This window comes from Sturnira hondurensis, unplaced genomic scaffold, assembly GCF_014824575.4.
Source record: "Sturnira hondurensis isolate 20B ecotype Veracruz unplaced genomic scaffold, ASM1482457v3 Scaffold0021143, whole genome shotgun sequence".
Taxonomy (NCBI): domain Eukaryota; kingdom Metazoa; phylum Chordata; class Mammalia; order Chiroptera; family Phyllostomidae; genus Sturnira; species Sturnira hondurensis.
The window spans coordinates 23357659-23382611 of NW_028093774.1; the positions used below are offsets into that span (position 1 = coordinate 23357659).

The 24953-nt window shown below is 47.7% G+C and overlaps 1 long non-coding RNA gene across 1 annotated transcript in view; it reads right to left on the reverse strand.

Annotated features, from left to right (window-relative positions):
* LOC118976710 (uncharacterized) overlaps window positions 1-11429 on the reverse strand; it is a 45627-nt gene extending 34198 nt beyond the window's left edge. The window contains exon 1 of the long non-coding RNA XR_005064336.1: window positions 11162-11429. This is a non-coding gene — a long non-coding RNA (uncharacterized LOC118976710). The remainder of the gene's footprint in view (window positions 1-11161) is intronic.
* Between the last annotated feature and the right edge of the window lie 13524 nt (window positions 11430-24953).

Consider the following 24953-nt stretch of genomic DNA (forward strand, 5'->3'; position numbering starts at 1 on the left):
TGTCCCCCACTTCAGCCCCATCTTCTCCATTAGTAAAAACTCTTACCTGTTCTTCAAGGTCCAGTTTAAACACTGCTCTTCTGGAAAGACTCCCTAAGTGCCCAGGCACAATTTGCCGTTTGAATCTCTACACTTGGCTCACTATTTCATTTCCCTGTGGACTGTAGTTAATTGCTTACCTGTCTTTCCCATTTACTAGACAGCAAATCCTTGGAGAAGAAAAGCCATAGCTTATTAACCCCTGAGCCTTGTATAAATGGGTATTTAAAAAATAAGTACTTATTTTAAAAAAACAAGTATTTTTCCTCATGGCATTTACAAATTTATTTTACAAGGAATACTGTGTAGATGGGAAGCCCAACCTAGTGAAATACCGGCGATTTAAAAGAGATCACAGCTATCCAAGTCAAAAGTTCTCATAACATTGCCTGTGGATAGGTAAATTTCCTTTAAGAAAATGATAGTAAAATATACATAACAAAATCCACCATTCTAACTATTTTCAAGTGCACAACTCAGTGGTAGTAAGTACAGTACATCGGTCTACTTTCATCGTCACGTGGCATCCATCTCCAGAATGTTTCCATCTTTCCCAGCTCGAACTCTGTTCCCGTGAAACGTTACCTCTCCATGTCCCTCTTCCTCAGCTCCTGTCAGCTGCCGTTCCATTTCCATCCAGAGAATTGGACTCTTCTAAACACCTCAGCGGAGCAGAATCATACAATCTTCGTCTTTTTGTGACTGGCGCCTTTCACTAAGCGTAATGTCCTCAAGGTTCACCCACGGGCATGTGTCAGAATTTCTTTCCTTTCAAGGCTGAATAATATTCCATCATAGATAACGCCACGCCTTGTTTATTCGTTTGTCTGTTGATTGACATTTGGGCAGCTCCCACCTCTTGGTTCTCGTGAATAATGCTGCAATGAGCATGGCTGTGTACAAAGAGCTCTTTGAGACCCTGCTTCCAATTCTTTTGGTTATAAACCCAGAGGGTAATTGCTGGATCAGGTGGCAATACTATGTTTAATCTTTTGGGGAGCCATCATGCTGTTTTCCACAGTGGCAGAATCATTTTACGTTCCCCCAACACGTATAAGAGTTCTAATTTCTCTATATCCTTGCCAACACTTGTTAGTTTCTGCTGTTTCTCTTTCATAATAGCCATCGTAATGAATGTGAAGTGGTATCTCATTGTAGTTTGATTTACATTTCCCTAACGTTCAGTCAAGTTGAGCAAAAAATAAATTTCTTTACTATGTCTTTTCAGATTAAAAAGTACATCATGTACTATAAAAATTGAAAAGTACAGAAACAAAAATTAAAGTCCAGAAACATACAAGAGAAAAAAACCTTACTTGTAATTTGCTTAGCTAAACATAAACACTGTTTGACATTTTTGGAGTAGTCTTCCAGCCTTTTTTACTACGTAAGTGAATTCATTTATGCGCAGGCCGCACCGCTGTAAAGTGAGATCAGAATCTCTCGAGGGTGGGACCCAGCATCAGTATTCTCTTTTTTTCCCTGAGAGGGGCAGGGAGGGAGACAGAGAGGAAGAGAAACATCAGTGAGACTTACATCGGTTGGCTGCCTTTCGTATGCCACCCAACCTGGGACCAAACCCTCAGCCCAGGCATGTGTTCTGACCAGGGAATCGAACTCGAGATGTTTCAGTTGATGAGATGAAGCCCACACAACTGAGCCATACCGGCCAGGGCTGGAAAGGAATGTTTATGGCAGCCAACCGATGTATGTCTCACTGATGTTTCTCTTCCTCTTTGTCTTATTTTTCTTATTTAGCAACTCCCCACCCAGCTCTGGCCCAAGAAGAGACCTTTTTTATTTAGTGAATTACTTGCTAAGTTCCCTGAGGAGTATGTGGGAAGAAAAAAATATTTTCATGGTGTCTGGTTTACTACCAGGTGTTTGTTTGGCTGAGTGGACATATTACAAAGGGCAAGAGCCAAGTTGCTCAGACAAGAGGGAGACTTTTAGGACTGGTGAAAGCAGAAGGAAAATGTGTAGCCAGAGAAGAGTAACAAGTGAGGAGAGACTGGTGACGTGGGAAGAGATTTTTGGAGGAAAGAGCAGGAGTTCATGGAGGAATTTGATTACATTTCTGTCTCCGCACAAGATCTTCAGTAAAATTGTTTGCAAATACAGGACTGTCATGACGGTGCCAGAAGCAGAACTTGGCTAGAGAAGAGCAAGAGCAAAGGCTTGCCAGAGGGCTGAAGCCGAAAGAGACGTGGCTTCCGTACTTCTGGAGATGGGCCTTTAGGAAACCTGGGCTGATAACTACTCACACTGCACTGTTAGCATTTTCTCATGTAATTTAGTAATCTCCTTAAGTGTTCCATCTAGTTACCAAAAATCCATCTCTTCCTCCTGGGCTCCTTTGCAATTAGATGAGGCCATGTGACTGAGTTTCAGCCAAGGGAAAGTGGAAATGGTGTGCACCGTTTCTGGGCCAAGGCTTTTAAGAAGCAGGGACGACCCCTTCATCCTCCTTCCCCTTCTGCCAACTTCATGAGGAGGATGACAAGGACCTAGGGGGTGCGCAGGCCAAAAGGGGAAAGAGGTTGAAAAACCAATTGAATGCTGTACAAGAGAGCCAAGTGCTGACCGGGAACATGTGCTTCAGACGGTTCTGCAAGTGAAAAGTACATTTCTATGTACAGCAGCCTAATCTGTCCTAGCTAACACACCACCAATGGATGCAATTTAATGACCAAATATGCTACAGTTAGACAGAATGGATAAACTGCATTTGGAGGTGTAGTACTGCATTTTAGTTCAACTGCCCAGTAGCTGGGTGTATTTAGGCTGCAAGTAACAAAAAAACCTCATTGAAATTTATAATCGAGAAGGGACTTACCGGCTAATTGAAAGTCCAGATCTACAGTGGATTGCATTGATTGCCAAAATGATGTGGAGGCTCGATTTCTTTTTGCCACACTTCTCCCAGGGCTAACTTTCTGATGATCGTGGGAGGATCGGCAGCAATCAGGCCTACAAGCCGTCTCATTCCCACAAAACAGGAAAGGTTTCACCCATGATCAGTGGATGGCAACACAAAACTTTGTGCAGATTGGCTCACACCTGAACCAAATCCCATGACCCTAAAAATTAGATTGCCAGTGGGCTAGACCAATCAGGGCTATCTGCTGGAGCAGAAAGTAGGCTTGGTCCCACCCACACTACATGGCTGCCACCAATGATGCTTATTTCTGTATAGGGATGGAGAGACTGGGTTGCCCAGATACAGGGAAGAAAGTCACCTGCTTCTAGCTTTCTCTGAAACAGAGCAAGTTTTTTTTTAGAAATGCTAAATAACAGGCAAATAATTTTCTCCTAATGTGCATTAAAATATAGCTTTGGGGAAATTATTTTCTGCAAAAAAGAGAAGACTGAAATTGTGGAAAAGGATGATTTAAAGACAAGGACATACAGCTCATGACCTGGGGAAAGTGAAATGACTTGCAAACAAAGTCTGGATGCTTCAGAAAGAATATTTTATATGAGGTAGTTTCATGGTGGGGAGGTAAAAGGCGGAGTGAAAGAGAACAGTGGTGTATCTAGATGCCACATGTAGGATATTTAAGCTCAAATTTGCTTCTTGGATGGCCCCCTTTCTGTTATTGGAAAACCTTGTTCGCTCATCATGCATATTAAACATTACTGCCAAGGACACTGTCTCAATGCTTAGGTCAGACTAGATATGCTGATCTCAGTTCTTCCTCCAAAGAGTATAAGTTAATTTTCCTGGACATCATACCATAGACTAGAAGTAAAAATGAGGTAGTTAGCTGATGCTTTCTTCCTATACTGCATTGTTGTACCTCTTAAACAGGAATTACATAGGTTTTACTTGTTAGTTCAGAGAAGACTTGGGCCAATTATTTTAACGCACACAAAAATAATTCCATTCGGCACAGATGCTCTTTGATTGACCTAAAACCCCTGCATGTAAAATCTACACAAACAAAAGAAATGTGCAGAGATCTGCTATAATAAGATTAAGCTCAAATGGCAAGGCAGGTGTGGAATTTAAAATTAATTGTAATGCCAACTACAAAATGGTCCAATTTTCCTTCCCCACAGCTCTGCAGAAAACAGAAGCAAGAAAACCTGCTCTGTTCGCCCTTCTGCCCTCCCCCTCCCAGAGCAGGGCTCATCTTCCCAGTGAATCCTCAAAGTCCAGTCCAGGCGCCACTTCCTCCACGGAATCTTCCAGGACTGCTCCAACTCCTCACTCTGGACTTCCTGGCACTCACTGAAACGGTGCTAAAGAATAGGGGTTCAAAGGTCGGACTGTGACGTCAGACCTGCCGGTGCAGATCCTCCATCTGATAGCTGTTGGACCCGGGGCTCTTCCACTCTGAGCCTGCCTCCTCTGAAACACCGGGACCAAGAGGGTGGCAGGGAGATGATGCCGGCAATGAGATGATGTCTGATGAGAGGCAGGCATTAATAAGTATTAGCTATTATTAATATGTAATATATTGTCTCCTCCCCACTACTTGGAGTAGCACAACATTGGACACGTAATATTTGATCAACCCATCCCTGTTGCACTGAACTGAACGGGACTGGAAATGTTTTTTCAGCGGAGGGTGTTGGGGACCAGGTTGGAACAGGACAGCCTGTGACTGCAGGGCTAGGGTCACACTGTGCTCGAGTGGCCTGTGGTGAGTCCTCCATAAACAGAGCGCAAAACAACCAGCAGACTCCAACGAACTCAAGCGACTGAGAGAAACTGCGGGGCTGCTGTCATCACAGCAAGAACGTAAGTAGGGACTGTGAGCATCCATGCATTGTCCGAAAGAGCGCTGCTCGTCAGAATGCTCTGTCTAATGGCTGGTCGATCAGAAATGTGGGTCTTGTTGGAACTCAGAAATGAGCCAAACTCACTTGTGAACATTTCATTGGTTAGATCCTAATGGGGTTGGATGGAAGAGTCAGTGCTTAACATTCTTAAGAGAACAACCATTTTCAATCACCTAAAAGAAAAAAAAGAGTCAACAAACGAGCCACTTAGAACAGATCTTTATGGATGTGTTCATTGAAACATGTCCGTTAGGCCCTGAATTGAACAACACAAGCCAACCAGCACTTGTACTGGGCATGCATGGAAGTTCACTTCTTTCTAAAACACAAATGCCCCTTGCTTGCTCATGACCAGTGGTAGGAGACTGGACCACAAAGTAACGTAAGTCAGCACTGGAGCTTGGGCTCTCCTTCCCACGTGGGACTGTCTTGGGAAAGTTGTGTAAGTTGTCCAAAGGTTAGTTTCCTCATCTCTGGGACGGCAGTAATGATTCTCCCTTCCTCAAATCGCTGTCAGGAGGATTAAACAAACTCATTCAGGCAAAAACCTCAGCTTAGTATCTGACACACAACAAATAGTCAATAATTGTAAGTAGTTATGGTAACAATTATGCCACAATTCAGGTTTCCTATTATTTTTTCTTTAGCATTGTCTTCAAATGCTGACAAATTTGTCTGACCACATTTTTGCATGAAATTTGAAAACAGCACTATGCCACTTTATGGAATTTGTACTTTTTAGCCAATAAATAAATATTCTGAGTAGTTCTCTGTGGATATCTAGAATAATAAGGAGCCCTGACTGGTATGGTTAAGTGGACTCAGTGCTGGCCTGTGAACTGAAAGGTCGCCAGTTCAATTCCCAGTCAGGGCACATGTCTGGGTTGCAGGCCAGGTCCCCTTTTGGGAGCATGCAAGAGGCAACGGATCGATCTTTCTCTCCCTCTTTCTCCCTCGTTCCTCTCTCTCTGAAAATTAATAAACAAAATCTTTTTAAAAAGAAAAAGAAGGCTAAGGCTGTCACTGAAAATCTGTGTAGGAGATGGAAGAATTAGACCCAAAGGTGAGGGAGATTGATACAATGTACAATCATTTATTTGAGAAATCAGCTCCTCTTCCAAACAGGCTTGTTTTCCTAACCTCAGCAAAACATACTTCAATGTCTCCTCTGACTTGAGAAAACTTTGATAAATGAAATGCCTTCAAGTTATCAATCCACGTGAGCTGAATCTAGGAAACTCTGAGTTATGGTATCATATACCTAATACAGCAAGAATGAACTTAAAGTAATTCTCCTCCAAGAGCTTCACAGAATAGGCTGTCCTTTGTATATATCTGGAGGTGATGTCATTGTCTCGCTGTCACGGGGAGGCTGCCAGGAGTTGTGATAGGGCTGGGCCCCAGGCAGTGATGGATTGCACCTCTCACCTGGACCCCTCATGAACAATAACCCCTTTGTGAGGCCAGTGCCCCAGCCTTTCTGCTTGTGAAAGGAAGCACAGACACTTGACCTCCACGAGGACTGGAATTCCCATCAGCCTCATTATAAGAAGGCTAACAGGACTAAATACAAGCCACAGCTTCAGACAGGCACTGGCCAGCCACTGAGAATGCCCTGAGCAGGACAGACATGGCTGCTGCCTTCCTGGATCTCATAGTCGATTGGGAAAGACAACACGTGAGTAATTGGGCGAATGTGAATGAATGACAGTTGTAACGAGCCCCACGAAGTGCAGAGCAGCACTGGACGTCATACTGGGGAGGAGGGAGGGAGGGTTAGGCATGAGGTTGAAAACAAAGCTTTTGTATCGAAACAAGCACAGATACAGGATGTAGAACACAAAGTTTGCTTCCGTTTTAAAGATAGAGCTGGAAGGAAGTGACATGCCTGGGGCGTGACTACCCACCATGACCTGCCTGGTTAGGAATTTATGATCAGGTCAGCCCGGGGGGTTACTTTCCGTAGAACCCCTTTTCTGTCCACAGTGCCACTTTGCACATTTTGAATTAAAGGTACTTAAGAAATAGCTGGTGCAGAAAGGACACTGACCATCCTCTGTCCCTGGAAGCAGATAGTAGGTCTCCTTATCAGCAGGGGTAGGGGACTCGGGGCCCAGAGGGCTGTGCAAACGAACTGCTTAGATTCTTCACTAATTAAGCACCCAAGCCTAAGTCTCTTTGTTTTGTCAATTCCTCACAAATTTATGGTTTCTTGGCCTAATAAGTATAAAAACTGCCTGCAAATAATAATAATGATGATGATGATGATGATAAAGCTGGAGACAGCAGAGAACCACCACATTTGCCTGAGGTGGGACTGGCTATGCCTCTGCACGGGCCAAGGACGAGGCTTCCAGCTGTTGGGGGCAGCTGAGGAGGAAAAGGTTGAGAAGCCCTGGCCAGGGCACTGAGGGCTTGGGCCCTAGTGGTGAAGCCCTCTGAAGAAATGAGAAGAATGCCTACTGGCCAGCAGGAGGACAACCCGTGGTTTGATGACCCCTGGCCCAGATTGTCAGCCCCCACCAATGTCACTGTTGTGTCCTTAGCCCAGGCTGCCCCTCTTGTTTTAAGTTGTTGTCCTGTCTTCCCTCAAGGTGTTATGAAGCTGTCTTGGGACTCTGAGGAGCTAGGGGGCACACTCAAAGGAGAGGTTGGGGGGGCAGGCATCTGCCTCACTCCCCTTTGCTGATGCACTTGCTTCATCTCCCTCTTTGGGCCATTGTCAACTCATGTGTCAGTTACTGGTTCAAGTCCATCCCTGGGACACAGAGGGCTCAAAGGCTGCAGCCATATGCCATCAGCAGCCCCTCTCTACCCCGACCCAGTCCAGCACCTTCAAACGTCTGACTAGATTGTGCAAGGCATCTCTGAGGCACAGAGGAGGGTACTCAGATTGCCATGAGGTGAGGAACTGCTGCTGTGAGAAAAAGAAATGGAGGTAGAGAGGGCGGACTTCAGTTTCGCTGAGCAGGAGGAATGGAAACACCTGGAAAGACCTCACCCCCTTGCTCCCCAGGGTGGTACTGGTTGCAGGAGAATCTCTGAATCTCTGGGACCTGGGAAACTCCACACAGAGGAACCTGAATGTCTGCAGGGGCTCACCTCGCAACTATCGAGCCCTTGAATCCTGAACATTACCAAACCTATAAAGGCCCTAAGTGACACATACTAAGAGATAACTGAAAAATTAAAATAACCCCTTGAAAACCTTAATGATGTCTTACTACAGGACTCCAGTTATGTATAACGAACTTCCAGGCTCTTAGATCCTTCCACACGCTTTGCTAGCTGCGGTCTTGCTGCCGGAATACTTTCTCACAGCTCAGAGGGTTTTTACCTTTGTGACAATGATTACAGTGAGCAGAGAACACCTGTGCAGATGCACGGACGCTGGTTATGAACATCGCCGTCCCTGAGCTCCCCACTCCCGTGTACCAGCTCCACCCTAAAGTGTGATGCCTTACAACACAGAACACATTTTTGAAAGTGCTGAGAATTTAATATACGGTGCATTTCAAACCAATTAGAGGAAGTAGGAAATATTCCATAAATGGTATTGGCTGAATTGCTGCCTGTCTGGATCCCAGGTGAGGTAAACTACCTCCACCTCACCACACGCCCTACCCAACAGCTAATTCCTCATGATTAAAGAACGAAACACAAAGCAAAATGGACACCTACATATACAGGAGAATCTTTTAGAAATAATCCTGAGGTGGAGAAACTCTCTTGAAGCAAGACTCAAAAATCCAGAAACCTTAAACAAAATAACTGATTCGATTCCATGAACGTGGCAAATCTCGCAACAAAAAAAGATGCACGAACAAAATTAAGAACAATAGTATGGCCATTAGAGAGAACAACATGGAGGTGCCTCAAAAAATTAAAAATAGAACTAGCATATCCACTTCTGTGTATATATCTTAATGAGATGAAATGACTGTCTCTGAGAGATGGCTGCACTCCCATGCTCCTCGAAGCATTGTTCAAGGTAACCTTGGTAACAACCTAAGTGTCCATGTGAAAAGACAAAGTAAATGTGGTACATGTGTACAATGGAATATTACTCAGCCATAAAAAGGAGGACATATTGCCAGTTACGAAAATACAAGTGAATTCTGAGGGCATGCATTGTGCTAAGTGAAATAAGTCAGAGAGAGAAAGACAAATACTGCATGTTACACTTTTTACGTGAAATCTCAAAAAGTCAAATTGAGAAACAGACAATAGAGTGGTGGTGGCCAGAGGCTGGGGATTGGGGAAAGGGGGAGACGGTGGCCAAAGGGTACACACTTCCAGTTCTAAGATGAATAAGTTCTGGGGATCTAATGCACAGCACAGTGACTATGGTCAACAATACTGCATTGTAGGCTTGGAAGTGGCTAGGAGAGTAGATCTTAGACGTCCTCATTGCACACACACACACACACACACACACACGGTGATTATGTGAGGTGGTAGATACGTTAACTAACCTTATTGTAACAATCATTTTGCAATATATACATATATCAAATTATCACATTGCAAATCTTACACTTGCACAATGTTGTATGTCAATCCCATCTCCATAAAGATGGGGGGAAAGCCGAAACACAAAAGGGCTGCACGGAAGCAAAGAGAGCTAGATGTTCCCCACGGCCCCCCGGGCACAGTGTGCTCAGTGGAACTCCTCGGTCCCTACCACTCGGACTTCACGGAGCGGACCTGTCTCTCCGACAGAGCATGTCTGGGGCCGTGATTATATGGAACAATGTATTTGGGTGTGCCCGAACCTCAATGAATCATTTTTTTAAGTAGCGTGTGTATGAGGGGGCAGGAGTTCTCCAGTTACTTTCCAACTATAATGCAGGGATGTCAGAATTATGGGCAGATGCTCTGAAAAGCACAGAGCGTCAAGAAAGCGACATGTGTGGAATGTTGATGATGCTCCCGTGCACTATTTGGTCATCGGGAAGCAACGTGTTGTGCATCTGACACACTGAGGGATTTGTTACATATATAAATGTTTGTCTGTGTTTTAGGAAGTTGATTGGTAGTGATGGATTGACAGGAAAGGGGCTGCTGGTTTACATTTTAACTCAGTGTCTGGTTTGGGGGAAGGTTCCTGATGGTAAAAGAGAGATGTTTGTATTCACAACCAGGAGTACAGACAAAAGATTAATGTTGAGGAAAAAAATATGGAAAGGTTCATTCAAATGTGAAGAAAAAACAACCACTGGGGAATAGGGGAGGAATGGAAACAGGCAATCCACACATAGCTAAATGTGAAATTGCCAATAAATACAAACAATACCCACACTCACTAATAAAAAGAAGATGCACTAAGTACATACAAAACAATGAACTACTGTTTTAAAAATTCACCAGATAGATGAAAAAAAGGTTGATCATATTAAGAGTTGTTGAGGATTTAGAAAATCAAGCAATTTAGGAAATGATGGCTGTGTGCATTTTTCAAGGAAATTGGCAGTATCTATTAAAATCATAATGTACATATGGTCTACTTTAACTTACTTTTAGAAACCTATTATTCAGAAATATATAGGCACTCAAAAATACGTGCATCCAAGGATGAATAGCATGGCATTGTTTGTAATCTCAAAAAAATTTTGAGAAGATCCAAAAGTGTACCAAGAGTTGAAATATATTATGGCATGAGATGCCATATACTTGGTAGAAGGACTGGAATAGACTTAACTATACTGATATGGAAAGGTCTTCAAGGCATTTTAAGTGGACAGAGAAAGTTGCAGAAACAATAGATACAATGTTCCACATTTGTGTGTATGTACATATATATGCAAATAAGGTCTATTCCAAAAAAGCCCAGCCATTGTTAATATAACAAGAGGTTGCAGCTATGGGTAAATGGTGATTGGCAGCTTCATCACAACAATGTTTGCGGGTCATGTCTCATTCAGAGTTTTTTGGCAAAACATCAAATCACGCAGCTGATTCAGCCCCTCTACAACACAGATTTGGCACCCTGAAACTTCTGGCTTTTCCCAAAACTAAAATCACCTTTGAAAGAGAAGAGATTTCAGACTATCAGTGAGATTCAGGAAACCGGGACAGGGCAGCTGGTGGCAATTGGAACTGTGTAAAGCCCCAAGGTGCCCCTTTGAAGGGGACTGAGGCATCATTGTCTTATGTACAATGCTTCTTATATTTTCTTCAATACATATTTCTATTTTTCATATCACATGGCTAGATACCTTCTGGACAGACCTCGCATGTATTATGTATTTGTATTTATATGCATATAAATATTGAATACATATGTATCTAGGGAAGTACATAAGAAAGGAGACTGAACTGTTGAGAGCATAACCTTGGGAGAGGAGGCATCAGAGGAGGAAGTAGCCAAGACGAGTTCTCGATCACCAAACGTTCCAAACGTTCAGTATCTTTCTTGCATTGCTTCTCTCTGTGTGAAGATACAGTCCCATGCTCTAGAGCTCAGGAATGGTCGCATGACTTGCTTTCGCCAAAAAGAGTGATGTGGGCTGCTTTTGTGCAAAGGTTTAGAAGTCAGGACATCACTTGCCTTGTCTCTTTCTCTCTCCCATGAGACAGATAGAGGTTGGGTTTTCCCATCAGCTTTGGTTCTGGAGTAAAAAAGGCAAGAAGCAGGGCTATAGCCAACTTGTGAAAAATGTGTAGGGTGAACAAGGAATAAACATTTGTTGCTATAAGCTGCCAAGGTGTGTGTGTGGGGGGGGGTGTTTGTTACTCTGGTATAACGTGGCCTATCCTGACTGGTACAAATAAAGCAAGGTGTCTCCAGGTTTACTTCCATGTGTTTCTCTATTGCATGAGCATCTGCCAATACCATATACCAATGTATTACTTATGTAATAAACTTACTTTAAAAATTGCCATCTTAAAATTATAAATGACTACATGTTAAGGGCCTTTGAAGCTGTTGACAAACAGAAACTGCAAGGCTAAATTCTGGGACTCCAAGGGCAACGTTGACGTGCCTGCCTGAGATCTGCAGGCCACTACACCATGGCTGCCACCTATAGTGCTGAAAAAGGTCAAAGGTGTGTCGTCAAACCAGGGACCAAGAAATACGGTGGTTAATCAGACATGTTGGAAATCTTCTTGTGCACCTTAGTGGAGGAGGTGAGGACAGCAAACCTGCTACCCACTGCACCCCAGAGTGAGGGGCATTCTAACCAACACTGGACCAAAGGGGCTGCTTTTAGAGATTTGGGGAGACACTGTTCTTCAGGAGTAAGGGTTGCATCGAACTTCGCGCTGATGCACAGTTGTCTGAATATGTTGATTCCTTCGGATGTGTCCTGAACACAAAAAATTGAGGACGACTGGCCCCAGGAAATAGAGCAGGTGGACTCCTATTTCCTGGTGGCTGCTGCCCCTGACTCCAATTCCAGACTCTGAACAGTGACTCACTGACTGAGCACCTTCTCTGTATCAGGCACTGGAATTGCTGTCAGCAATACAGATGCAAAACTCAGACTCCAAGCCTAGATCAATAACACATTCCTAGAGGCAGGGCGAAAGCTATAGCAGTAGAAGCCCTTTCTTTGTGGTAGGGGAGGGGTAATAGTTTCCCAGAATTGTACCAGGTCTGTAGTTTCTAATTCTCTAAAAAGGCCCTACGAGCCCACTGTGATCACCCCTACCTTTTTGGTACAAGGACACTGAGGCTGAGTCAGCCTCCAGTTCTTTTCGCTGTGTATACTCAGTCACCTCCTCTGCAAAGGGATGAATGAATAATAGCCCTGAGCGGGGAGTGAATAAGCCTTGAATCATACTTTAACCTCCAGAGCAGGGTGCACAGATCCAGCTTTTGCTTTATGTTGTGCCACAGAAGCCACTTAGGGGCGAGCCTGATGACCTGACTTGGGTTAGCTCTGGCTAGCATTCCTCCCAGGTTTGCCCCCACGCCCTCCTTCTGCTAGTGTCGAAAGTAAACATCTGACTTGCTGGAGGCAGGAGGGTGGGGCAAGGAAAAGTCCTCACAATAGGTCTGCTGTTAGGCAAAAGCATTCTCAAAGAAGCAGGCCTAGGTTGTGGCGATTCAGAAGGTGCCAAGCCCCTCCAGTGACTGCAGTGGCTGGGGAATAGGTCATGTATTTACTATGAACTCAGTGCTCTAACATTTATCCTGGTTTAAGCCCTCAGCACAGGGAAATGCCCTAGGACAGGGGTCCCCAACTTCTGGGCCAAGGACTGGTACCCCTCCAGGCCTGTTAGGAACCCCTCCCCATGCACAGCAGGAGATGAGCTTGAATGTAATGCACTTGAAACATCCCGAAACCATGCCCCCACCCCATCCTACCTACCCCCCACCCCTGCCCCCATCCGTGGAAAAAAATGTCTTCCATGAAACTGGTCCCTGGCATCAAAAATATTGGGGACCACTGCCCTAGGAATCCCAATTCAGATCTGTCCTTGGTTACTTAAGCAAGTTTATCCTGAACGAGGTGTAGCAGGGCTCCCAGCCCCAGCCCCTTTGCCCACTCTGCAGGTGAGCCAAGAACAGTGAACAGAGGAGGTTCACCAAAAGAGCCTGGAGGGTCCCAAGCGAGAGACACTGGAGGTGGTCTCCTTTCTCAGGCTCTGCTCCGGCGCTTCTGGGCTGGGGTCCCAAGGCACAGCCGGCCTTGGTGCCTAAAGACTGTCACACACCGGCAGGCACTCACACGACAGAGCCAGGGATTTCTAACCAGATGAGCGATTCGGGACAATGTACAGGATGGCGAACCAGAATGCAATGAGTGGCTTGCTGCTACATTGTGGATGGAAGTAGGGGGAAAGGAGGGTCATGAAATTCCCCCAACAGCCCTCCGGCTGGTGCTACAGTGACAAATGGAGAGAGAGATGAACAGGGTGTGAGGAGACCCTTCTCCTCAGGATATGAGAAAAATGCACTAACATGGTGATGGAACCACAGCGGCCAAGGTTTCATCAGAGTGACGCTTCAATAAAAAGGAACGGAACTCCTATTAGGGTCCACTTTTATTTCCAGTGTTATAAAGCACTGTAGACCTTTATTGATGGAATCATCAAAGCTCAGAAGGTGTCACTTGACATTATCTGCTATACTCACCTGCGCCCTTTAGGAGAAATTTTGTGCCCTTGTGAAGTTGGCAGTTGGGACTCCCAAACACGGTGGTGTAGGGTTCTGGACTGGCTGTCTCCATGAACTGTGTGTGTGCCTTGAGAAAGAAAGTATCTTCTATTTTTTTTAATCCTTACCCAAGGATATGTTTTATCAACTTCGGAGAGAGAGGGAGGGAGAGGGAGAGAAACATCAATGGTTGCCTCCTGTACCTGCTCTAACCAGAGATCAAACCCACAGTCTAGGTATGTGCCCTGACAGGGGATGGAACCACCAACGTCCTGGTACACAGGACAATGCTCCAACCAACTGAGCCACCCTGTCAGGGTGAAAAAAAAAAAGTACCTTGAAAAAAAAATCTTTGCTTCCTCTGTGCCTAGAAAGACTTGAAGCAGAATGAAGTGTGGTGCGCAAAACATCCGGTGGCCCTCACCCACAGGGTCGTGCAAAGGGGCACCTCCCTCAGTTTTGTCCCCTGGGTGCCTCACTGGGCACACCCTAGTTCTGGCCCCGGAGGTGAAGCACAGTGCCAAGAGGAGATGAGGAGCCAGTTGCCGAGCGGATAAACAAATGAGGTGTACAGGGAAGGACGCGCTCATTGGAAAACTCTGGACACTGGATGTTTCGCAGCTGTTGGACAGCCTGCTTGCCAGAAGGTTCGTGCTGACATAGATGAATGGGACCTTTTATGGTGGAATTGTGTTAGCTGGGGCTGCTATAACAAAATACCACACACTGGTGGCTTAAACAACAGACCTTTTTTTCCCCTTTTTTAACAGTTCTGGAGGCTGGAAAAATCAAAGATCAAGGTGCTGGCTGGTGTAGTTTCTGGTGAGAACCCTCCTACTGGCTTGAAGACCGTCTCGCACTACGGAGAGAGAGCCCTGGGCTCTTCCTCGCCTTACACAGACACCAGTCCCAGCGTGGGCGCCCCACCCTCATGACCTCATCTGAACCTAATCACCTCTCAAAGGCCCCACCCCCAAATACCATCACACTGGGGCAGGGCTTCCACATAGGAATTTTAGTGAGACAGAAACACCCAGCCCACAGCAGAAGTGTATTACAGTTACGTGTGTTAGGTCTCAGCTTTTGTAAGAAGTCTGATGACTGAAGTAGACAAAAAATCCGGGATGGCTCCAAGGTTCCTGGGGTACACACCCTGTGTGATCCCCTCCCTTGAAGTGGGAAAGCCCCACGCAACCGGGTGAGCCCTTTAAAAAAGGAGTCAAGAGGTCAGAGATGGAAAATGTTGGAGAGGTTGGTTGGAGGCAGGAGAGGGATCTTCTGGGGCCTTGAAGGAGCCAACAGGTCTGGGGTGGGAAGGGCTGAGAGCAGTCCCAGGCCATACTCAACAAGAAAGTGGAGACCTCAGTCCCACCATCAATCACAAGCAGCTAAATCCTGTCCAAAGCCACGTGAGCTGGGAAGAGGACCCCACATTTCAGATGGGGCCCCAGCCCGGCCAACTCCTTGACTTCAGCCTTGTGAGACCCTGAACACACTTATGGAAATGATTTGTGTTGTCTTTACCCACTTTTTACACTGCACAGAAAACTAATAACATCTCCTTTCCACAACAGATCAGACCACGCCACCTGGGTCCTTTTGTTTAAAACACCTTCTATTTGGCTGTCGAGTACACTTTCCTTTTGTATGAATACATGGACTCCTTTCTTCTTTCTTTGTTCGTCGTTTCCTTGGGGAGTATGCATAGCACTGCAAAGCTACTCTGCCCGCATTGTGGTTTGAACACTATTTAACACAAGGCCACATCATCTTGTCCCCCAGCCTCCACAAATCATCTCCAGGGCACATACGCTGGTGAGGCTACTGTTTTCCTCCTTCCCAGCTGGCCTTCAGGGCTTCCCAAGCTTAGCACTGCATTCACAACAGAGCAGTTAGACATAGCCCAAACAAACTGCCGCCAGGCTTCTCAGCGGGGCCACAGCAGAAATCTCTCCTGGCTTGATGAAGTGCCTCTCCAAATATTTCCTAACTCCAGTTGTTTTCTGGCCTATAGGATGGAAAGTCTCAGAATGGCTCCGCAGGTATTTCCGGGCACTCACAGGAACCCACCCTTGCCCTGGCTGACACTGGGGTTTGAGGCAGAGCAAGTTGGGACGGAAGCCAGTGGTCTGGGTTGTTGGGTTTGCAGGCAGCCTCTCGAGGAGAAGTGCCTGCGTGTGACCTGCTCTCAGGGGAGAGATGAAAAAAAGCACAGAAGTGGAGCCCCCCGAGGCTGGCACCACGGTATGGGGCTCAGTGGCAGAGCTGGCCCTCCCTCTGTTCCCTTTTCTGATGAGTGGGACCATTAGCAGTTGCATTCACCCAGAGGACTGTCAGTTGCATTAAGGATCCACTCAATCTGGTTTAAGAATACTGTTTCTTGGCTTGGGTAACTGGTTCCCTTTGACCCACCCTGTGTTGGTTCCAGCCCCACCAACTCCCCACACAGTTCCCCTCACCTCCGCCACTCCCACCCCAAATCTCCAGACTTGCCCCATTGGGAAAGGGTGCCTCTTTCCTCTATTCCAGCCATCTGCCCTGTGCTAGCAGGTCAGGCTTGGATCACGCACCCTCTTCTTAAATCAGCACCGTGACCAGAGAGATGGAAATCACCATTTGGCCAGGACAGAGGTACATGGCCACTCCTAGAGCAGGAATATGAGGTCACATGGACAGAGGGTGGGGGAATGGTGAGTCCCCAGAGGAGAACAGGGTGCTGTTGACAGAGTGGCTGGAGTGGACACTGGGCAGGCCAGAGCAGCTCATGCTCTCCAGCAGTCTGACCTATGCTAACGAGGAATGGAGTTGGAACTTGGAAGACCCGGAGAGGCAGTCAGCAGCAGAGGGGTTCTCCCACTCCTGTGTTTCCACAGAGCCGCCCGAATCCCAGTGTGCGTCTGTCTGTGTGTATGCCTGTCACCCAAGTCACGGCCTAGAAGCAGAGACAAGGGGTAAGTTCATAGCACACTTTTCCTCTGCCCTAGGCCCTCAAAGTTCCACTCTCGGCTCCAAGGTGCCCCTCTGCCCGCATTCCTCTGACAATGCACTGCTTTCCCTCAACACACAAAAAACCTGGGGCCACAGGAGGCCTTTGCCCTGGTGGCCTGGCTTGCCCAGTGTGGGAGGCTGGAGAAACCCTGAGTCCTGGGCCTGTGGGAGGCCCGACTGCCCCGGAGCTTCTGCTTCTCTCCATGGGCTCACAGGGTCTGTCTGTCCCCACTCACATGCTGTCAGGCCTGCACCTGGCTGGACCCTCCTGTACCCACTTCCTGTGGGTTCTCCCTCATGCACCTGTCAGGAGGAGTACTGGGACCCCTACTTTCTGGGTTGGGGTGAAGAGAGGGCTCTCAGAAGTTGTTTCTAAGCTCTGGTCTCACTCACCACTCCCTGAAACAAACTGACTCCATTTCTGCTTTGCTAGTAAGACTTCCCTATTCCGTCAGAGGGTTCAACAACTTTTTGACAGCCAGGCAGATTTTCATTATATAGGACACGTATTTGGAAACTGAGCCCTTAGCAGTTGGGTATGCCACATGCTGAAGAAATATGCCAGTTTGTTTTGCCCAATTTTATTAATATTGGGGCCTACTATGAAACCACTGTAATGTGTAGCAGTATACCTAAAAATGGATCCGAGTGGCATTATCAATTTGATTATTGGTACTTAAATTAATTTTATACTTAGCACGAGAAATGTTAATTTGGTTGAATGGCTCATTTATATATTAAACCTGCATTTATTGAATATTTACTAAGTGTAAGGTCGTGAGCCAAGGGATACAGCTATTTAACACGGCTCCCAAAGTTTACAGTCAACCAGATGAAATAAGCACATAGTACAAAGCAGCTAAATGTGGTTCTACATCAGAACCAGTCGGTTTCTTTAAAAAGTCAGCTTACTGGTGGTGGTCAACAAGACGGCATTGTGCAGTTCAAAATTTCTTGAGAACAGATCTCATGTGAAGTGTTCTTCCCACGAAGTCAACAAACAAACAGACAGACGAAGGGCAGCAGGGGAACTTGGGGAGGTGTTTGGTATGTCTGTTACCTTGATTATGTTGAGGTACAGTGGGTGTTTGTACATGTCCAAACTCATCAAATTGTATACATCACATCTATGCAGTTTTTGCAACTCAATCAACCCCTGATAAAGCTGTTAAGGAAAAAAAAGTCAGCTCACCCTAAGTCCACCTAACTCCTGAGGTTTGGCTCGGGCGGCCGGCATACAAAGGGGCCACTGAGACGGTCTGAACGCTGGGGCAGATCATGGAGCCTGGGGAGGGGCTGCAGTGTCGAGAGGAATCCTCCTGCTCCCCAGTGAATCGGGCTCTTTCGACCGCTCTGAAGGAAGCCGTGTACAACCCGGTGAAGGAAGTGACCGAATCTTTCTTGATCATCTGGCTTTTAACAAGAGCAAGGCAGGAACTTCAGATCCTCAATGACACATTAACCATTTGGAGAAGCTGCCGGTCAGTACGTTGTGTGAGACTCCATTAGAGGCGATCCATCATGCTAAGTCAGAATAGGTAGCAAGCACTGATTGACAGGCTCAGCTAGCATCCCCATGGACAACCTGCCTCAACCTCCCAAGTTTAAACATCTCTGAGAAGGGCCCTGGTCAGCCTATCTTGGGTCAGATGCCACCCTGAGACCGGGTCAACTGGGGAAAAGTTCATGTCATAGAAAATAGCTGATGATCCCATAGCAGCCATGGGTGTGCGGAGAAGGGAACTGTGGGGAGAGTATAGTAATAGGGGTGGGAGGAGCTGGACAGACCAAAGTACATGTCCAGGATGCCTGACTTCAGCCAGAGAGATTTTAGTAGCTCAACTTTGATTCCCTGCCACTCAGCATTGACTTACTGCTGTTACTTCCATGATACAGATATTAAGCCTCCTCGGTCCTAAAAAATGAGCTGTGGAAGAAACAGCCATTCCCCACCTGGACTGTTGAGACTGGACATGGTTAATCACCCTGCACCACACTAGAACTGGACCCCTGGGGGACTACGACCCTGAGGCCGGCCTGGGCCCCAGGCTGCACTATCAGCTGTAGACCTCTGTAACAGGAACACATGACTTCCCGTCTTTTCCTGGATTTCCAGCCGCCATGCTTTAAGTCCCCCGTCTGACCTCCTTCCTGGGGCAATGAAGCGAGCCATAATTACCACCCCAGAAAGGCTGCCTTCAAGACAAAGCTCAGTGCCAAGACTTGGTGGAGCCTGGATGGACAAGTGGAACAGTCAGAGACTGAGATTTAATGTTGCTGCAGGTGGTCAGCTCCAAAATTGTCTGGGAGAGCTGGGTGACCCCAAAAGACCATCTGGGGAGTTGTTGCGTTTTTCCGGACTGCCTCTTCTCTCCATGCTCCTGGCACAGGGAATTCGAGCTGGCTTGAGTGAGTACATGAGGTGAAATACAGAAAAAAAAAGTCAAGACTTGAGAGAATACAGAACTTTACCACACATTCCGTTGTAAGTACATTTGACTAGTTTATAAGAATGCTTGGAAACCATAGGCAACATGCAAATCGCAGGGCAACCAACAGAGAGCCATCCAGTGCTGCCCATTTCCCTGGAGGTGGCCCTTCAGAGACCTCCACGGAGTCTCTGCCATCTCCTGCCCTTCCTGGGGGACTGAAGGGTGAAAGGAGGGCAATGCGTGAAGCTGGCCAGTAGCTTGACTGCACAAACCGCTTCGCAGATCAGTGAAACCCCAATACGAGGGCGTGGAAAGACAGCCCAGCATCCGTGCAGCTTCCAGAACTCCTGGGGTGACCCCTGCAACAGAGGTTACTGCCCAGGTGTCAAACCAGAATTCTAACATGATGGCATCAGATAAGATTTCTCCTACCAGCTGGGGGTAAAGAAATGATAAAAACATCCAGTTTGTAAAACCCCAGTAATAGGAGGAGACAATGATCTTCAAGTCCCTGGTCTTTAGAAAGAATCACTAGAGTTTCTAATTGCTACAGCTCTAAACATTTCCATGTTCTTTTTTTCTTCCGAGTGTAGACAGCCAGCTGCCGAGCTTTGGGGGAGGGAGGCAGCCTGGCACAGTAGAAAGAAGATGGGCCTTGGAGGCAGGCAACCTAGGGGGGAACTCCGGGGGCCCTCTTAGCTGGGTGGCTTTGGAAAATTTGTATAACCTCTTAAGCCTTAATTTACTTATCTAGAAAATGGGCCTAGAATCTCCCTGATGTGAAAAAGTAAGTGAAAGAATGCACACAAACCCTTATCTCATTGCTTGGCACACAGCAGACTCGGAGGAGGACAAGTGCTTGCGAGGGGACGGGGCAGAAGGTGGAACACGAGGAAGGCAGGCATCGTGGGAAGGAGTCCTGGCTGGGCCATACCCACTTGACAGCAAGCGCCTTGAGGTTCTGGCTGTGTCCTGCTCATCCTGGAATCTCCGCACCAAGCTCGGGCTGTGTATAACATGGGCGCTCAAGGCGTGGTTGTTCGATGGAGTGGAGCCATAGCTGGGCCCCAGGTGGGGAGAGGCTCCCAGAAGGGAAGGCAGGCAGGTGAGAGAGGAAAGGACAGAGAGGCAGGAGAGAGGCAGCTGGGGTGGGGGGGGGAGCAGGAAGGACACAGAAGACAAAGCCCGAACAAGGGAGATTCCAGATGATGAACTCTAACTTCGCCCTGTCATTAGGGCCCCTGTAAAATTAATGGACTTGTGATGGAATGGTTTCAAGAGTGCTTTGGAAGCCAGATGGGAAGCTTATGTCATTGTTTTCCCTTGCAAGCTCAACTGAAAATAACGAGCCTGGTACTGCAGGCAGGGGAAGGTTCAGGCGTCCTGCCGCCTGTTCAGCCCCACTTGGCGAAGCGGGAGCCCCCCCTGGCTCTGCAGGTGCCCTCTGGAAGGGGCATGGCTAACCCAGCTGGCGTGGGGAGGTGCTCGCTGTGAGGCAGAACGCGGGGCAGGGAGAGGCAGACGTTCTGACCTCACAACAAAACACGTCCCGCGTGTCCTGGCAGAGGTGAACAAAACACTGAAAGCTAACTAAATTCTGAGCCTGGGTGCCTGGGGCGGCGGGGGGGGGGCTTTTAAGCCTTCAAGAGAAGCTGTGTTACAGTTATGCATGAACCCTGTTGGAAAACTGCAAGCTGCTACACGAATATAAAGGCTTAATGATCATTGGTGTGGGGAGAAGAAAAAACACCAGATGAAGAGACATGGCAGGGTCCTTCCACTCACGTTGCAACCCATCCTGTCCGACAGGCCCCGAGCCCTCTTTGGACCTCCGTCTTTCCACTTACAGAACAAAGACAGCTTCCCCAGCCCCACTCGTGGTCCAGACGGCCCCTGCTCTCCCTGGGCTCCGAAGACACGTAGCCCAGCTTTTTGCTTGGCGTGTATTTCACTCCATCTGACATGAGATTTTTTGTATACATCAGTTAGTCGTTTACACAATCCTGACACAGCAGACTATAAGCTCCGTGCAGGCAGGGACTAGTGGGAAACAGTCAGTAATTATTTTCCATCACTCACTTAACAAGCACTGACTGAGCCCACTTGGCACTGAAGTAAACTCTGAGAATACAGCAGGGAGCAACCCATAAAATCATTGCTCTCTGAGAGTTTGCTTTCTAGTGTGGAAGATAAATAATAATGGCAAAACATAACATATACCAGAAAAATAAAAGCAGGACTCCTGCACTGCATTGCCATCTCCAGGGGGCGCTATTCCTACAGGATCCAACGTTAATGGTGCTGCTCCCTGGATTGTGCAGAAGCAGCTGCCCTGGTGATACCATAGCCCCAGGGTCTGGCCCAATGCTTGATATATGGTAAGCATTTTAGAAACAGTATTAAGGAATGAGTGAATGACATAGTATGTGGTCTTTCTCAGTGTGGTAATGTGTTTTAATGTCCCTCCCCCCCTTTCTGTATACACTTCCTGGCCCCTTACAGTCAGGTAGGGCCATGTGACTAATTCCGCCCAGTGAAATATCAGTGTGATGGGATTCACCCCACCTGCTGGGTGTCTGACCTCCAGCTGTTTTTTCTCCTGCTGCAGACCAAGGATTCTCTATTGCCCAGAGCCCCTGTGCGATTCTGTGGAGCAGAGCAGACCCTCACAGGCTATGAAGTATTGAGATAAGCCTTTGTTACGTTAAGCAGCTGAGGCTTTGGGGTTTGCTTGCTGCTTGCCGCAGCCTGACTAACGCTCTCACCCTCCTGTGAACTCTCTGGCGTTGGCCCCGGGGCCATTTACCCAGCCCAGCACAGAGGTGTTCAGTACAAAAGAACTGAGAGATGAGAGAGCAACTAGTAATCGTAATTCGTTAGTGGTGTCAGTGCATTTTTCCTCTGTGGACATTCCTCAGCTCTTAGGGAACTACTCCTGGGGGCCCTGGGACCGTTCCCCAAAGGCTGGATTGTTCGTTTCCAAGGGGCGGGTTTCCTGTTACACACAAGGCCAATCTCTGTGGTGAGGTAATGCTGCCCTTTCCACACGGGACAAAAATCACACCAGCTTCTTTCCATGTGAGGCAAACAACCCAGAGAGAGGACATGATTTAGGACATGAATCTCTAGGCCCCCAGATTTGAAGCAACTGGGGTCACTGCCTACCCAAGCCCCTTAGTGTGGCTTGTACAAAACAGACATTCGCAGCTGTGCTGTGAGTGTAGACAGAGGTGTGGACCAACGCTCTCCATTCCCCACAGGGTTGGAAATACACCGCTACAGATCCAGGCCTTCTCAGATCACCTGGAGGGCTTATTCAAAACCTGATGGCCAGCCCTCGCCCCCAGTTTGTGACTCCGCAGTGTGTCTGGGGTGAGGTCTTAGAATTTGCATCTCTAACAAGCTCCTGGGCCCTGCCGCTCCTGGTTCCGGGACTATATTGTGCGAAACAATCGCTTTAGACAGTGCTCTGCCTCTCAGCAGCAAGCTTAGTGCCATACCACGAAGATGAGCACTACCACTGTCAGCCAGGAAGGACAGGCTCATTTTCATTCCGATTGCTCAGATCAGAAGTGGGGAAAGGATGCAGGAAGGATCAGCTGCAGGCAGGGGAGGGTCTGGGAAACAATCAGTTTGAGGGTTATTGCCCAGAAGGAGGGCTGATGGGTGTCACCAAGGAAGGTCCTAGGATGAGAGCCAGGAGGACGCTGGGCCAGTACGAGGGCAGAGGTGATCAGGGGAGACAAGTGTGAAAGCTGATCATTGGAGAGTGAAAAGAACACTGGACTTTGAGTCCAGAAACCTGCAGTCCCCTCCCATAAGGCCTTGCAGCTGCTGGCAACAGCCAAGACTAGCCACTCTGAAGTCATTGAGGCAGATCTAACAGCACTCATGGGTAGATGCTGGATGGGCAGGCCCAGCCCAGGGCCCTGCGTCCCGTGTACCATCTGTACCAGGCCTGAGACCCAGGATAAGAAGCCACCAGGCACTTCCGCATATTCCTGCTGACTTACTCCCCGTGGTCCCAGCAGGGTTGTGCTGTGCTGAGGGGTAGCGTGGGCAGCCGTGACTCACTCAGCCTCATGAGCAAGCAGATGCTGCCACTGCAGCCAGCTGCCACGGAAACAGGCTACATCCATCTCAGATCCCTGCAGGGGGCAGAGAACAAGCTGCCTGAAGCCAGTGAGCTGGGACTGCTCTGGGTGCAGGCCGTGCTCACTGATTTGGTGCCTGAGAAAGGCAGCAACAGAGCTGGGACAGGGACTGGAGCCTGTGACAAGTGGCAGATGGGAGGCTGTGGTGGTGGCACGGGAGCACTAGACTGACTGTGGAACATTTGTGCTTCATTGGTGGGGTGGGAAGAGGAGATGAAAGTGTCGCTCCTGGCCCTCTCCCTGATCTCCTGTTTGGAAAGACCTAGCTCCTAGGAAATTGCTCCCTCGCTAGACAGTGTGGACCTGCCCTCCATCCCAACTGGCTAGAAATGTACCTGGGGAAGAAGGGGAACTGAGGTGATGGCCTAAGCAAAGTCCCACCACTTCCAGAGTCAGAGTCAGACGGGGCTCCTGTATCCTGTGCACCATCCCTCATTGTTGTAATATTTTTTTATTCTCACCCAAGGACATTTTTTATTGCTTTTAAAGAGAGAGGAAGGAAGAGTGAGAAAGAAAAAGAGAACAACAGACAGAGACCAAGAGACAGAGAGAAAAAACATGGATGTGAGAGAGAAACATCAATTGGTTGTCCCTCGCACGTGCCCTGACCAGGGATCGAACCCACAACCTGGGTACGTGCCCTGACCAGGGATTGAACCCACCACCATTTAGTTTATGGGGCAATACTCCAACCAACTGAGCCAGGGCAATCCTTCATCGTTTTCCACTGGATGGACACCTGTCCCAAGGAAACAGCCCTTGGGAGTTTGCTTGGCCTTGAGTATCTGCTCTCTGAGGCTGTGGGTACTGCTGTTAATAAGACACTCTGCTTCTCCCAAAGGCAACAGGGTATCTCCAGCCAGCTTTCCCGACCTTCCTCACCACCCTCCAACCCAGGTGAATGAGTTCCACTGGCTCCACCAAGCAGACAGTGGAAATCCCAAGAGTTTCCAGGTATCACTGAGTTGGGGAACAGCCAGAACTGGTCCTGTTGGGTTTTCACACCATCCCTTTCCAGGGTAGGTAAAAGTCTCATCTCCCCAATCTCATCTGGGGGTTCTCAGTTTGCATCCCCAGTTGTCCCCTCTATCTGTTCCCAGCTGAGGCTCACAGCTGGCTGTGGTGACGTGGGTGCATCTTCATACCTCGAGGACCCTCAGCCCCTCGCAGTCCCCACCCCTACCACAGCCTCTCGGACCTTCCTTCCCCTTCCTCACCGGCAGGGCAGCGAGGAGGGACTTTCCCCTTCCATTTCAAGGATGGGATAAAGGCCATTAGCTGGGCCTCAACCTCCAGTTTCCCTCCCCGCTCCTGTTTAAAGAAAACCCCTTTGCCCACCCACCTATGTCTTTGATCCATTAATGACCTCCTTTCTCCTAATTGTTCAGCTTCTGCTCTTCTTCCTCAGTCTATCAGCACTGACCTCTGTCCCACGTGAAAGAATGA